Source organism: Condylostylus longicornis, unplaced genomic scaffold (genome assembly GCF_029603195.1).
Source record: "Condylostylus longicornis isolate FDR11 unplaced genomic scaffold, ASM2960319v2 ptg000135l, whole genome shotgun sequence".
NCBI lineage: Eukaryota > Metazoa > Arthropoda > Insecta > Diptera > Dolichopodidae > Condylostylus > Condylostylus longicornis.
In genome coordinates, this window is record NW_026578103.1 from 13,788,313 (window position 1) to 13,805,917 (window position 17,605).

At 24.3% G+C, this 17,605-nt stretch overlaps 1 protein-coding gene across 1 annotated transcript in view; it reads right to left on the reverse strand.

Moving 5' to 3' along the window:
- LOC129615138 (ski oncogene-like) overlaps positions 1-17,605 on the reverse strand; it is a 78,116-nt gene that overhangs the window by 33,726 nt on the left and 26,785 nt on the right. The gene's annotated exons all lie outside the window — the stretch shown is intronic.

A 17,605-nucleotide genomic window follows, 5' to 3' on the forward strand; every position in this document is an offset into this window, starting at 1 on the left:
AGCATTTTAACACAACTGAAAAAATAATAATAAACCAAAAAGATTGATTACCACTAATGTCGAATATCGGACATATCTAATTTTTGTTACGAAACAAAAATTATTGATTTAAATTTTTCTTAACTCCAAAAAATGGATCAACGAACACACCAGCTGTTCCGGTTTTGAATGTATGAGTAAGTAGTACTTTTGCGAACGCAAAAGTTATTTAAGTTAGTTGTCAGTTTTGTTTATAATTTCAAAAAAATTGACATTAAGTTGTCAATAGATATCTTCCGGTTGTTTTCTTGCGGAAAAGAAGACATTTATACTTTTTTTATGAACTTTTATATATCATGTTTATTATGTAAGAAAAATACCGTGCTTCCAGAAATAATTCTTAAGCAAAGCTGAATGAACGAACTCACCCCTATTCTATTTTAAAGCGTAAAATCAAAAATACTTGCTTATGTTTTGGACAAGAACAAATGAAATGAATCAATTTTCTTCGCTTAGCAGTAAAAAAAAGTACAAAATATGTGTTATAAACTGATATACAAATTTATATTAATTGCAATTATATCAATTACATACATATTTATGATTTGCTAATAAATTTAGTTTAAAAACTCATTATACAAAATAAGCAAATAATGTTTTTTAGACTCATATTTAAACTTGTGTGCATATAAGTGTATATATATATGTATATGTAATATATAAATGAAAATTACTTATTTGACATTTTAAGTCTTCGGTTTATTTAAAAAGATTAATTACAAGAATTTTTATGCTTTAATGAATGTGCTTATAAGAGGAGTATGTTAAGGTATAGACGCACATAAATCATATAAATTTACTACATTAAAATATACATATTATGTGCATACATATGTATATATAGAATTTAGTGAGAATTATTAATATTTTACTATTGTAAATGTTTATAAAATTATTATTTATGTATGAAATTTTAAAAAAATGCAATCATAATTTCTTAGTAATAAAATTAAAAAATTAGTAAAATTTCAGAAAGTACTAATATATATATATATATATAAGAATGCCGACATATTTGCAAGTAATGTACAATATATCATTGTTATATTGTAGTATAATTAATAATATCTTCTACACAAATAAAGATTTGTACAGAAATGTTTAAATAAATTTTTGATTATTGAAAAAATATTTTAAAATTTTCAAATTTGTTATATTTATCAATATTTTAAATTATATTTAAGCTATGGGAATAAAAAATTCTCCACACCACTCTTTTCACTTTTGCGGAAATTCTGTAATATATATAAGTATATAAGAGTTTTTAAGCCGTAAATTTGAATAACAAAACAACATACACTAATTTTGACTAGCACTTTAAAGTTTATATAGACTGGTGTAATCAGTCCTTTGCGAAGATTGATATATACTCGTACATATACATATAAATAAGTCATTCAATATATTTCTTAAAATTAAATTTATTGCTTAAGAAATTTTAAAAACCCTCAACAAAGTTGTAACATAATTGAAGAGGTAAGTGGAAAGGGGTTAACTAACATTTTGACGAAAATCGAGCTTTTCGGATAGAACACAATTAAATTTCTTATATTTCAACTCTGATTACTCTTATAGTTAGAAACTTAATATAGGACGAGATTGACAGTGAACAATTTGTTAATAAAAAAATGTGTCACAATGTAAATGTAAATTAACCCTTTACCTGTCCATTTACCTCTTCAATTCTTTTCATAAAATGATTCAATGCAATTCAAATGTTAAATTGGCGATAATGAAAAGTTTTTTTAAAAGTAAATATTTAATTTGCTACAAATGTAAATTGTTACTTGTTGTTGTAAACTGTAAATTGGCGTATTCGAATCAAATATAATTCTTGTATGAAACAAATAATTTTTTCTTATATTACTACAAAATACGTAAATTTAAAACTTATAAATCATGCCACCTAAAAAGTAGCATAATTCAAATTAAAAATATACAAAACGCACGGTTATGATATAAGAAGAATTAAAAGCAAAATTGCATTAGCCAAATTCCAAAATAATACCGGAATTATGGAAAACGTACAAGTAGTTCTAGCGAATTATAGTAAAGCAAAAACCAAATTTGTATAAAATATAATTCAAATGAAATCTTGCAACACTGCCTATTATTAAAATTTATGAGTAAGTATGTAAAGCAAAATAAATTATTAAATAAAAACTGAAAAGAAAAAAAAAAATAAAATAAATTTTTTTTTTCATCACAATTCAAAAATAATAAATGACAAGAAAAATAAAAATTCCACAATTATTTTCTACTTTTTCCATTTATTTTTTTTTTTTTTGCGAACGTTTTCTTCCCTATTTGAAAACACTCATCAAAATATCCCAAAAATTTTCATTTTCTTTATATGCATACATAAGCTATATATGATTAAATAAGAAAAACCAAACATTAAAATGCTTAGGAAAACTTTAAAGAAAATTTTAAAATAAAAATTTTTAATAGCAATCATATGACAACTGAAGTAGAAACCGGTACAAAAATGTACCTGAAAAATTTTGATTGAATAAGGAGCAAAATGCATTCTTAGATTATATTTTTATTGTTATACGTATATGTATTTTATTTACATAGAGACACAACCAAGATACAACAATTCTAAAACTATGAATAATCATAAATTTATTTTATCAAGTAATGCCGCAAACAAAATTTATAAAATCGCTTCAATTATAAATTCAATAGCGTGCATTTACTTTAAATTTGACGATAATTTTATGCTACACAAGTAATTAACTAGAAGGGTTTATATAGAAGTGAATAGAAAAATTTTCTTTTTTCATAGTAAAACGGATGTTAATTCCGATTTTAATAAATTTTACAAAAAAAAAAAGAAAAATGAGAATTGACTAAAATATACAAATATGGACCTTACAGTTGACCTATATATTTTTATATTTCTATAAGAAACTGTTTTTTCAGAAAGCTTAGCAGTTCTTCAACTTTACTTATCAAAATTTTTATTCGATTCACTATAATGACTTTTATATTTTGTACCTTAGTTCGGATAGTAATCCTAATCACTTTCAAAATATCTCAATATGAAAAATGTTGCAACCCAACGTCCCACCCCCAATCAACCCATCCTTCCGCGCCACACGCATTTACATTACAAATATGAAGTTTATTTATTCATTTTGAAGATATAGATACCTTAAATATACTATTGTATGTTAAAAAAAACATGTGCTAATTCGATAATTATCCAAAAAACATAAACTGTCAACTCTTGTATATAAAAACAACTTCTTACATACAGACATATTTACGTGTGCGTATGTATGTCCATTAAAATACTTATTTACTTTTAAATTTAACATAAATAACGTGATCATTCCATTTAAATGAAAATATAATATATGTATGTAAGTATATATATATATATATATATATATATATTAGCAATAATCATAAAAAAATATAAAGAAAATTTGAAAAAATCGCGAAAAACCCCCAACTTATTTTTTTTTTTTTGTTTTCGGAAAACACACATTTTTTTTTTTTGCAAATATAAAATGCTTTTCTTTTATTTTTTTTGTTTTTCGGAAAATACACATTTTTTCTTTTTATTTTTGCAAATATAAAATGTAGGTACATACATCCATATATACACACACATACAAGTGTTACATAAAAAATCTACCAAAAAAAAAGACATTTCTATAATTCTAAAATCGCTAAGAAAAAAAAAACAAGAATTTTAGTTGACTGAAAAATTATAAAAACGACAAATGAAATTAAAAATGGCACTCTCCCATTCTATATAAGATTCTCTGATTCTTAGGGGCTATAAATATAAAATATTTGAAATTTTGCCAAAAAAAAAAAAAAATTAAAAATGAAAATCATACAAAAATTTTTTTTTTTAAAGAAAAACTAAGAAAAAATTTTCTTTTCTATAAAAATTTAAAATAAAAAAAAAATAATAAAAATTTCTAACGAAAATTTTTGACTCACGATGACGTGTCGTTTCAGTTTTTACTCTTCTGTTTTTATTGTCAAAAAAAAAAAATTTTTTTTTTTTTGAGGGCATACTTGTGGGAAATGCCGAATAATTCAAGGATTAAAAAAAAATAAATACAAACATAATTAAATATAATGTGTAAAAATTATGTACACATACATACATACATATAGGCATATAGGCAGAGATATATACGAATATTATGAGATTGTATTTGTCAAATATTTTTATGAAATTAAAGTCTACTGACCTCTATGGAATAGAACAAAAATTGAAAAAAATTAAAAAAAGAATTTTAAATAGTTTTTAAGTTGAAAATTTTAAAATAGTTTTAGTGCTGACAGCTATTTTTATTTTAAAAATTTTAAAAATATTTACAAAAAAAAGAGCAATATTAAGTTGCAAAGAAAAAAAATGGTTTGTAAAAAAGTACTTTTAATTTATTCAGTAATTATTATTAAAAGAATGATATTTGTAAAATCACATTTGTTCTCAATGATTACAAGATTAAAAATATAACACAAATAGAACACAAATTTACAACATAAAAAAATTGTAAATTTTAAAGAATTTTGCATATTTTTAGGCGTCATAGATTTGTGACTATAAAAGCGATAATTTATTCCTTGTAATTACGTAAATTTCTTATTCATTATAAATAAAACACTTACAAATATGCAAAAGCGACTTCTTTTTTCGAGACCTGTGCTACATAAACCTGTTTTTCAATTTTCTTAGAAGAAAAGAGTTTTTAAAAAAAAATTTGGAAACAATTTTAATATCAAAAGTAATATAATACGTTACTTATGTATAATAGGGTTTGCTATAAAAAGCAAAATGTACGGCAATATCTAATTTTTGTTTGAGCTTTGGTGATCATATACAGGTATTTCAAAGATATTTATAATTTGCCGAAATTTCGAAGTTCGAATAGATGAACACATTATTCATACTAGTAATTTGAAATTAGTATTTTGTTTGAATTTCTGTTTTACAAATTGAATATATTTTGGCACAATAAACTTTTCTAAAATTCGTTTTTAATTACAGACAGACAGCCAATATTCAAATATGTAATTAATAATATGGCAATTTTTAGAAATTTAAATGTTATACTAAAAACAATGAAATATGAATGCTATTTTGAAAATTTTTAATAAAATCTCTATAAAGAATTTTTTTTCAAAAATTTCATTTTTAAAATGCCTTTGGGAGTTTTTCGTATATATGTACGTATATATTTATATTTACATTTTAATTCTTAAACTTAATTCTCTTAATCGTTATTTAGATAAATTATTTATTACTATCCCTTATGAAATATTAAAATTAATTAATATTTTAATAATTGATTTTAAAATAAAAAATCTGAATAATTATAAGCATTATAAAAGTTAGCCAAGCTCCCATTAAGTTAATATTATTAGTGTAATAGGTATAATACTTATTAATTAAACAACTACACGTTGTATCAGCAATCCAGTCCACACTAATGGACTGAATACGAACAGTACGAACAATACCTATTTATATATGTATATGTTCTTGTAATTGTGTGTTTCGAATAGAAGATTGTATGTATTGTATGCATCTCAATAAAAACAATAAGTAATCATGTGGATTATAGCATAAAACAATGTGAAGAACAATTCGTCGGCAATTTCTTCATATCTCTTGTAAATCAGTTGGTAGAGCATCCGCCTAGAAAACAGTAGTTCGAGTCCAATTCGAGGAGAAAATTTTTTCTAATTTTTTTAACTTCAACTCGTTATTTTGATTACATCATTCGTCCGTTCTGCAGTTGTTGAAGAAGTTTCCATTGAGTTAATTTTCATTATTAGAAATTTTATTAAAATTTAATATATTTAAAATTTTCTGTTTTATATATATGATGCATATGATAATTAATTATATAAAAAAAATACAGATTCATAATATGTGTCTATATATACATATGCATAATGTGATGTACATATGCATAATATACGTAAGATGCTAAACATTTAATACAAGTAAATAAGGAAAATTAATTTGAATGAACAAGGTCTCACAATTTTCACATACTACTAAAATACTAAATGATATGTTTAATAATGCAAATCTTTCATCTAAAAATAATTAGTTACACCCATTAGATCACTAAATTTATACTGGAGTGAATTAATTTTAATTTTCAAGTATGACTCGGTAACATGCCGTAAATCATCAAAAAAGAATTGAAACTTTCAGAAATACAAAAAAAAAAAATTCAATATTTTTATGGTTACAATGAAGGTTATTAAAACATGCGAATAACGTGATTAAAATACACTTGCAATATGGGTAAAGAAAAAAAAAAAAAAACAAAAGTTTAAATTTTTTTTTTTCTTTTCCAGCATCATCTTTTGCCCTTCTGCAACTAAAACTGAATCACAATCACTTTATAATATTTTTATAGTTAAGATTATTAGGTACCTTTTTTTTTCTTTTAAATGTTATTGTTTTCCACTTGATTATCTTTTTAAGGTTTCTTAAGAAAAAAATAACAAAAAAAAATTTAACAGCAGCACGGTGAATGAACTGAAATGACTCTGACTCTGACATAAATACATTAAATAATCAAAATCCAAAAAAAAAATGAATTTTTATCAAGTTCAGGTTTTTTTTTTTTCTTCTTTTGTGATTTTTATTGTGTATAGAGCATAGAGTTTAGGCCATTTTTAGAGCACACTACTTGCTAATACATATACAATTTTTTAACAAAAGCATACATATATGTGAATATTTTAATTGATAAGTAAATTTTAAATATTTTCTACTGAAATGTTAAAAAAATGCACTTAAGTACTCACCTACCTTACTAATATCTTTGTTTTTTTTTTTTATTTGTTTAAGCAATTTTGTAAAATTTCAAAAAGGTTACCATACCATTTACAAAAAATTTGTTACTAAAAAATTAAAAATTGTCTAATGATTTTTATAATAACAAAGACTTTTGTATGAAATATAATTGCACAAAATAATTTTGACCATGATAAAATCAAACAAAACTTTTGAATAAGGTTTGAACATGTTCTTGTTAAGTAAGGTTTGAAAACCAATTTCTAATCATTTTTAATATTGGAGAATAAAGTATTTTTTAATTATTAAAAAAAAAAATATTTTATAAAATATTTGGAACAAATTCTTAGCTCTAACATTTAAAATAACATTTTGGAACAATTTAATTGAATTTGGTTTGATACTACACCATTTTATCATTATATCTAACTTGTTGCTCAAAATGGAATATATCCGGAACTATATATAGAAGAAGGTCAATTCGAGAACGCAAGACAAACCGATAGCAAATTGCAATCAACACAAAATCTAAAATTAATTTCACAATAGAATAGCTGCATCTTAGAAGTGTTATATCAATTACAAAATGTATGCAGTTTTAAATTATTTGACGCTTCAATTGGTAAAAGTATTGCGAACTGGTAAAAGTATATTGTTGCGTTGATTCTTTTAAATTCAAACTCAAATAATATAACAGGCTTATACAGCTCCTCAAAGAAAGTAAAAAAATTATATAAAATAAATAATAAATGAGAAAAAAAAACATTCAAATCAAAATAATTTTTAAATTTATGTACCAAAAATTAAAACAATTAGTAAGATATAAGTATAACAGTTGACGTAATTTAACAATTTGAATTGAAGTTAATTTTAATAAACTTTCTTTATATAAAAAAAAATCAAGTCATTTACAAATGAAATTAATGTTATACTAACTCAAAATAAAAGTGAAAATTATAAAATTTGGCCATATAAAGCTCCCAATTTCATTGTAGAACACACATATATACACACAAAAAAACAAGTTTTAATTATCTACAACATTATCATAACTTATTTAAACTGGCATAAAAATCAAAACAAAGCAAAAAATTCTTTGATTTCTCATTTTTAATATTTTCATATTATTTTTAAATAAAAGCCGTCCTTCATTCGGTTACTGTTATAAAATATCAAATTCTATACACACAAAAAAAAAAAGTATAATAAAATATTATAAAAGAAAAAAAAAAACCACCGATTTCGCTGACGATACATCAAAACCATTAAAAATGCATAAAAAATAAAAATGTTTTTTTTTTGTGCTTTTAATTTAAAATTAATAAAAAAAAAATCTTACAATTTTTATACAAAAATATGAAAATTGTAGAAAAAAAAAACTGCAACTCATTAAAATTCATTTTGGAATCCCATATACACAGTTATCATTGTCGGTAAATTTAAACTTATAAAAAAAAAAACACTCAATTCATAATGTTACTATGTATAACAAAAAAAAAATATAAAACATAAGGCGAGTGTAACATTATCAAAGTTAGAAACTAAGATCGAATTTAGTTGATATTTTTATTAACTTTGACATAAAACTCTTGAAATAATTCAATGTTATTCAAAAAAATTATTACAATCTCTAATTAGATCAAACATAAAATTTTTAATTTTCATAATTCAAAACTAGTAATTATAAGTTTTTTAGATTTTGTCAAATTTCACCGATCTTTAAATTTTATAAAAACTTATATAATAAGTTAAAATAAGATTTTTATTTTTAACTTTAAAATTTTTTACGACACAAAATTGAAATTAGTTTTACCAATTAAGTTCTATCAGAAACTTAATGCGTGTCAAATTACAATTTGTCCATTAAATATTGAAAATTTATAGTTATAATTCTAGCCAGAAGCTATGAGCTATAGTAAATAGTACTTGTGATCAGAAAAGGCCAACAATATAAAATGATAAATTTATTTTATTTAGCAATGTAACTCAAATATTTAATAAAATAAATTATTTAAGTTTTTCATTACAAGATACTCAATCAATATAGACGCTATTGTGCTCAATTAATTACTGAGCCGCTTAATCAAAAAATTTTAATAGGACTTTGAAATAATGACTTTTTCGAAAAATTTTTAAAATGAATTTTTAACTTTATCAAACATTTCTCAATTATTGATATATACATACATATATAGGAGAGATAATATATTATTTAATAAAGATGACTAAAATTAAAATGTAATTGGACATTCTTCATTTATTTTAATCTTAGTCGAATACCTTAAGCAATGAAAATTCAAATCTAATTATAGTTTATCCTGCTCCAATGAAACCAACACATAAATATGGAATACAAATACGGAAAGTAATGATATTCATCTACTAATAATTTTTAAATAATGACGCCATATTTATAAGGCATTTGAATTAAAATCTGAAGTTTAAATTGTATAAAACAAAAATTTGTAAATTTCTAATTGATAAAATAATTTAAGATTAGCTTAACAATAGTTTCCGCATGCATACAATTAATTCAACAAAATTCATTACCAATTTGATTATGTAGAACCCGCTTAAGATAAATAAGTATACACATATATATATTAATATTTATTTAATTTGATCCAAACCCAATAGGTCAATGCCCAAAACTGTAGATTTATTGAACTTTATTCGAGCTCTTGAATTTTTTGTTTTGCTTTTCGTTATTTTTGTTCTTCTCTCTTTTACTTTTCATTTTAATTTTAGTTATTCGTTTTTTTTTTTTTTTTTGGTTTTTAATTTTTTATTATTATTTTATTGACCAAAAACTATACGTATATACATTAGAGGTGCTAGGCTATTCATATAAAAGTTAACATGTGTATTAATTATATTATGTATAAATATAATGTGTATGTACTACATGCATAAAATTTTGAAGATGGTGGTCAAATATTTAATTTCATTTTTATAGTATTATTAAAGTTTTTTTTTTTACTTTTCAATTTTAATTTTATGTTAATATTTGTATAAATGTTGTGTATCTTCGCATAAATTATTGTGTGATATGCAAAATATACATGTGTAGATATGTATGCTTATGTACGTTTATTTAGTTTTAATGTTCGTACTAAAATTTCATACTAAAAACAAAAAAAAAAATTATGTATACTAAGTAGTACATGTATAAGTGTGTATACATAATATATTATGTAAAAGATGCGGCAAGGCGTAGTGATTAAATGCAATCAATCAAAAATATATATATATTTTATTAATATTAAAAAGCAGTTTTAATTAAAATTGAATAAATTTAAAATTGATTAATAATAAATTAATGTTTCGGTACATAAAGGTACATTATAGTTGAAATAATTAATTCTGGATTTTTAGGTTAAATAGAAAAATAAATATAAAATATTTTTAGTTGAAAATAATTAGGTACACTCAATAATTATTTCAATCGTAATTTGGAGAACAAATTTGGTTTGATGAACTTTATTTTTTCAATGAATTGATCTCTTTCTGATAATCAGTTCACATAAAGTACTAAACAACTCTTTTAATGTTATATATCGACTGAAAGGTAAACCTAGTCAGATAAGTATATTGTGATATTACTAGATTCCTCTGATACCATCCTTGTACAAAAAAGCCTATGGTTTGTTCGACAAGTTTTCTGCAGAAGAAACGTCTCAAAAACCACTTGCTCATAAAAATGGAACACAAACAAAAAAAAATGGTATATCTTCTTTCTACTTCATCTGAAGAGTCACCGTAAACATTTTTAATGGGTTAACCGTTTCCTATGGTTATATTAGACGTTCTAACTCTTTTATTTGCCATATTCCAATTTCTTTTGGTTGAAAAGATAGCAATCCTATAAATTTTGCCCTAATTACAATTTTCTAATATCTATCTTGCTCTATGCTCATATCTAGTCTTGATCACAATTTCTTAAACGGGCTGCATTGTACATTGCCGCTTTTACATTCTGCCATAGCTCATAATTATTCACCAGGCCACATAGTAATTATCAAAATTAAAAAAATGTTAAATATATGTTTAGGATTTTTAAAGTTTATTCTTTTAACATTTTAAATAAATATTAACATAAATTATTGCAATCCATTTTTTTTTTTTTAATTAATACAAATTCATTAGAGCAAAAATATGAGGTAAAAAAAAAAATTGAAAATATTTGCTTTTTGAATGGTACTTGTTGTTTTTGTTTTAGTTGGCAATGGTGCCATAATTGTATGAATATTCTGGGTTATTAACATTTGAATCGTAGCTATACGACTAAGATATTATGAAAAAACAAAATCCGAGTAAAACGATATAAAAAGCTATGAAAAATTAAAAACCAAAAGAATTTGGAGAACAAAAATAAATTTCTCCGGATTTTTTGTTTTTCTATTTTTCAAGTTTTTAATTTGAACAAAGGACCGAATAAAAAAATATTTTGAATACTTTTACTTCTTTATTATTCAGAAATTAATTCTGAAATTTCCATTTCATCCTGAATTTTCCATTTTGTTTTCTTTTTTTATTTCATATTTTTGTTTTAATTTTAAACTTTTGTTTTTACTATTTTTTTTTTTCTTAATTTGATTTTATTACAGGCATGACTTTGTACAATGTCGAATGCATTTTAACTAAAATTTTTCATTCTATTTTTTTGTCCCTCCTTCATTTTATACTCTCTGGCAACCCCCTGCCCCCACTTCCACATTCTTGTACTTATAGTTATCCTCACTGTGCTATATCATTGCAAAAACGATAAAAACAAAATGTTTTTTTTTTTTTTCATTTTTTCTTTTTTGTTTGTCTTTCAAACGAGGCTATAAAAAAGAAGTCCTTAATATAAGTAAAAAAAATCATAATAATAAATAATAAAAAAAATTAGCAGAATATAAAAATGGTACTGAAAAGATTATTGTACTTTAGAAAACAAAAAAATTATAGTTGGTCCGATTTACTTAAGGATATTATTATTGTTTAAAATTAAAATTATTTGCGCAGAGAGTAGTATATATATGAACTATTCTTATGACCCTGCTATAGATTATAAATCGAATACTGGGGTACGACAAAATTTGTGTGTGTGTTGTATGAGTGTCACGTTTTATAATAACAAGAATGTGAGATACAAAATGAGCTTGTAATAATCAGAAATTTTAAATTCTTCTGGCAACAAAAAACTAAAAAATATTTAAGCAAACTTACTGCACTCACTGTGTGTTATAAATCAATCCGCCAACTTCACTATACTACAATCTACATTCATTTAATGTATGTATGTATATAAAAATAAAAAAGAACAAGAAAAAAATATAGTATACCATCTATACCATATCCCTATTCAACATAACTTATATAACTTTGAATTATATATACATTTACATAAAATAATGGTTTGTATACAAATTATTGTCGTATCATATACAATTGCATATCATATGGCAGAAATTACAAGATATTCCAGAAAAATGGGCAAAGTATTCTTTTATTAATTTTTCTTTACTTATGATTGGCAATATTTTAGCATTAAAACTGAATAAATTTCGGAATTTCCTGACACTTTTAACATTTTAGAAATTCATATTGCTTGAATTCAGATTGGAAATAAAAAGATCTACAATATGTTCATGACAATATTTTAATCTGAAGATTTCTAATTCGAATGAAGAATAAAAATTGAGTTTGTAACAATATTCAACGAAATCAAATTTCATTATTATCACGAATTTTAGAGCATTTTTGTATTCCTCCACTTTTCTTGTATACTTTGTGTAGTTCAAATTGCAGTTATGTAAATGAAAAACTAAAATTTCTATGTATAATTCAGTTACACGTTATATATCTATAAGCATTTATTTATTTATTATATTTTTCTATTCTATATTTATTAAATAATTTATATACCAATTCTAGACTTGCATCAGACTCGATAAAATATAAGTTCTATAAAGAAATTATAACAAAATTCTTAAAAAAACAAGAACAAAATATATAAAAATATTTATTGCATATAGCTGTGGCTGATAAGTATAATATTTTTATTTATTTACATTTACATGTACGTAAATATGCATCTTATACATTTACATTATACAACTTTGAAAAGTTATGTATTTGCATTCGATACAACATATAACACGTAAACACAGTAACACCTCGTTTAATTCAGAATAAGTGAGTAATGTAAACAGTTATGTCATTAAAGTAAATTTTATTCTATTCATAATAATAATTGTAGTGGTAGAACGCGAAAGTTTAAGTTAATTCCCTGTTCATGGGCTCCATAATATCGATTAGTATAGATCTTGATTTAATTTTCCAGAAGTTGAAAAATAATTCAAGCTTGTCCATCACAAATTTAATTTTTAACAGATTAATAAAGAAGTGCATAATTTCAAAGCAAACGTCGTCTTATAAGTTTAATAATACATATTTGATACAAATTAATGATATGAAAATCTAAACACAAAATATCTTACTAAGCGAGATATTACTGTACACGTAAATTCAGTAAAATTATTATGTGCTCTTACGTATACTCTTAATATATATAATATACTTGTACAAATGAAACTCTGCATATTACTTATGTATAATTTATAACCTTTAAAATTTAAAATAATAATGATGATGATGATGATGACGATGGCAACGATGATTTTAAGTTTTAACTATGAAAATGCATTGCAATAATATTACGTAGCTCAATGTACACATAATTTTTATATACGTACATATACATACGAGTATAACATGTAATAATGTTAAAATGGAAACATTACACGTAAATTTGTGTGTAATTCCTTCATTTGTAATACACATAATGTATGTATATATTCACAAAATTTAAGCATGATATTTTACGAACTGTTATACACACAAATATAAAAATTTCGTACATAAATACTGTACAGTGAATGTTAGGTTACTGTCATTAGAATAATAAAAAAAAAAAAAAAAAGAAAAATGAAAAATTTTATCGTACAGATAGAGCACAGACACATTGGAAAGGATAATTCATACTTATAGAGGAGAAGCAAGGCAAAAAGAAAAAAAACAGCAGACTGACAGTGACTGCATCTCTTCTTTATCTTTCTCTCTCTTTCACATTATTTTTTATTTTAATTTTTTTTTCTTTTTTTTTTTTTTTTGTAAAAGAAAAGTGCAATAAACCAGTGAATATTGCAAAAAAAAGGGTACATTTTAAAAATTAAGAAATGTAAAACAACTGACTGTGTGACGTGTAATGAAGCAAACAAAAAATTCAAAAGCATGTTAGGTATAAAAAAAAATTATTTTGTGCACTTGTAATTTTTAGCTTTTTCATTATATTCAAATACGTGCATTAAATTGATAAAATTTTTCGAGAATTTTAAATGTTATAAAAGTACATATAAGGAAATTTTAATTAAGAGGAGTATAAGAGTAACTAACATATCGAACTTGAAAAATTTCCCTTTACAAGGTGAAAAATAATCACAATTTTTTGATGTTCAGGACGGAACAGAACCGCAACGGAGTCTTACACAAAATGTAATTTGACTTGCCCATATACCGAAGGATAAAATCAACTAACATGTATATATATATTTAACGTTATTTATTAATTCGGGCCACCAAATTAAAAAAAAAAATTAAACACCGCAGGCGATTGAAACAATAGCAGGGTTGTGGCGCTAGCGATATCACGAAAAATTAACAGAAAAATTGTAAAATATTGTTTAATTAAAATCTTTAAAGATAGCCAAACGACTTCGAGAATCGGCAATATTATTATAACAATAGTAATGATATAAAAAGTATAGTTAATAGCTTTATAATTAAGTAATTATTTTTAGGAAATAATTAAAAAGTAACACTAATAGAACACGTGATTTTCATAAAATTTCAACCAAAAAAAGGCTAAAATAATTTTGCACGAGGTAAACTAAAATTACAGAAATGTATGGCAACTATCATGAAACTCGGAAAATTACGATGAATCTATTCTTCTATTCTTCTATTCCTGTATATGCATAGATTACATAATATGTTCCATATTAAAATAGCGGCTTCTCATTTTCTCCACATTTGCCCATTTCCAACATGCTTATACGAGGGTCACTATTTATATTTCGGGTCTAGCAATAAAAAACAAACATTTATCATTGGAAATGGTTTTATTGTTTTTCAAAATATTCCCCATGAAGATCAATACACTTTTGCATGCGCTGAAACCAATTTTCGTAGCACTTTTTCCACTCCGATTGAGACACCTCCAAAACATGGTTTTTGAACGCATCGACTGCTTCTTCAGGTGTTGAAAATCGTTGTCCACGCATTTTTTTTTTGATGTGAGGGAATAAGAAGAAGTCATTGGGTGCTAAATCAGGACTGTACGGCGGATGACCCATCAATTCGACATTTTGAGTGCTCAAATAGTCCGTTGTTTCAGCTGATTTGTGAGAGCTTGCATTGTCATGATGAAGAATGATTCGCCGGCGCTTGTTTGTTTTCCTTATTTCTTCGAAAACTTTCGGCAAACAGATGGTGGTGTACCATTCAGAATTGACCGTCCTACGTTCCACTAAAGGTACTGTGGCCACATGACCGGTTATACCAAAAAAAAACGCGATCATTTGCTTCGATGTGCTTCTTCCACGAACAACTTTTGTTGGATTTGGCTCGTCTTGGAACACCCATACGGTCGATTGCTGTTTCGTTTCGGGCTCATATGCATAGATCCATGATTCATCACCTGTGACTATCTTATAAACGTCTTTTGACGCACCGCGATTGAATTTTTTCAACATTTCTTTGCTCCAATCAACACGAGCCTTCTTTTGTGCAATCGTCAAATTTTTTGGGATCCATCGACAACACACCTTTTTCACGGCAAGATGTTCATGCAATATCTTATGTACGCTGGTGGAACTAATGCCCAAGGATGCCTCAATCTCACAGTATGTCACATGCCGGTCCATCATTATCATTTCGCGCACAGCATCGATGGTTTCCGGCAAAACGACCGAAATTGGCCGACCTTCACGAAATTCATCCTGGAGCGAACGGCGTCCGAAACCAAACTCTTGGTACCAGCGATTTACAGTGGTTTTTGATGGTGCTTCATCACCAAAAGTCGAAACAAGTTGATCGAGACACTCTTGTCTCGATAATCCGCGCCGAAAATCGTAAAAAATCATCGCACGAAAATTTTCACGGGACAATTCCATTTTTTGACCGAGATGAATTTTTCAAGTCACTGTAAACAAAACAATTCGCGCTCGAATGACAAAACGTTCTGAGTGAAGTTGTCCTAAAAAATGTCAAACTTTCCAATGGAAGTGTCAGATTGCACCTGGCAGGACTAGTATTGCCAGGACCTGAAATATAAATAGTGACCCTCGTATATGTATATACAGAATAGTTTCAAAATTGAAATTAAAATTTCTAAAGATAATTTTTTTTTTTTAATTTAGAATAAAATTAAATAGAAAATACTTATAAAGAATTTATTTACTAATCTTATAAGGATTATTTGACGCGCTAATCTCTGGGATCAATTCCGAAATTTAAGTATAAAAGTAAGTATATCAAATTTTATTAGGAACGAGATCATTATATAGCTACTTATAATAAACAAATACATAATATCAGTTCTTGGCAAAATGATCATTAGAAAAGAAAATCAATTTAAATTGTTAAATAAATTATTTTTAAAAATAATTAAATTTAGAATAAGTATATGTGTATAATATATACTTATCAAATTAATTGATTAAATTTATTTGGAACTTATTCAGGTGGAATAGACCATTTATAAATCATGGCATTAAAAATATTTTCACCTATATGTAATTGGAAAATGATTAGTAAAATTGATTATTTTTTGGCAAACATCAATTTCACTCAATCTTAACATGATTGTAACCATTATATACGAATTATTTAATGAATAATTTAATTATTTTTTTTGTTAATTATTCTAATTTTATCTTAATTTGCACCTTACTGAAAATTTATAAAATTCTTTTCTTTACTTTTTATTGAAATACTCATTGTATACGCGAATAACTCTATAATGAGTATAATAATTTTATTTTACTAAATATTCTACTCATATATTTAAAGAGCACTAGTATTTAGTTAAGTATATATATAGTTAAAAATTTATATAACATAAAATTAATATTGCATTTGATTCCATTTTTGAAGAAGTTAACTAACACAATAAGTAGCAATGTATATACTTATACTCGTGGATTGTATTTATGAAAAGATATTTCACTATAACAACATATAGTAAATTTATTGTCTACCCCTCTATATTGGAATAAAAGTCAATGAAATTTCACAGTTTTCTAATATCATAAGTAAAATCTTGTACATTAGGGATGGTAACAAAGAACATCTTACAATAAATTCTATTTAAAATTAAAATCAAAGAAATTGTTTGACATATATACATTTGTATATATATATATATATGCACTAAAATTTTTTACTGTAACATAAATAACAGAAAAAGACAAAAAGATTATTCCAGAAAAGGAGAATCCGAATTATTTAAAATAACTGTAATATCAATAAAAATAACTGAAAATTTAAGTATGTATAATAAAAATATAAATTCGTATATTAGTTTTTAAAGTTAAATGCTTAGAAATGATGTTATAAATTTGTTACCACTTTTGTAATATTAATAAAAAAAAAACATATGACATCCAGTTTAACTTAATGGAAATTTCTTCATGCAACTGCAGAACAGATGGATAACGTAATCAAAGGAAC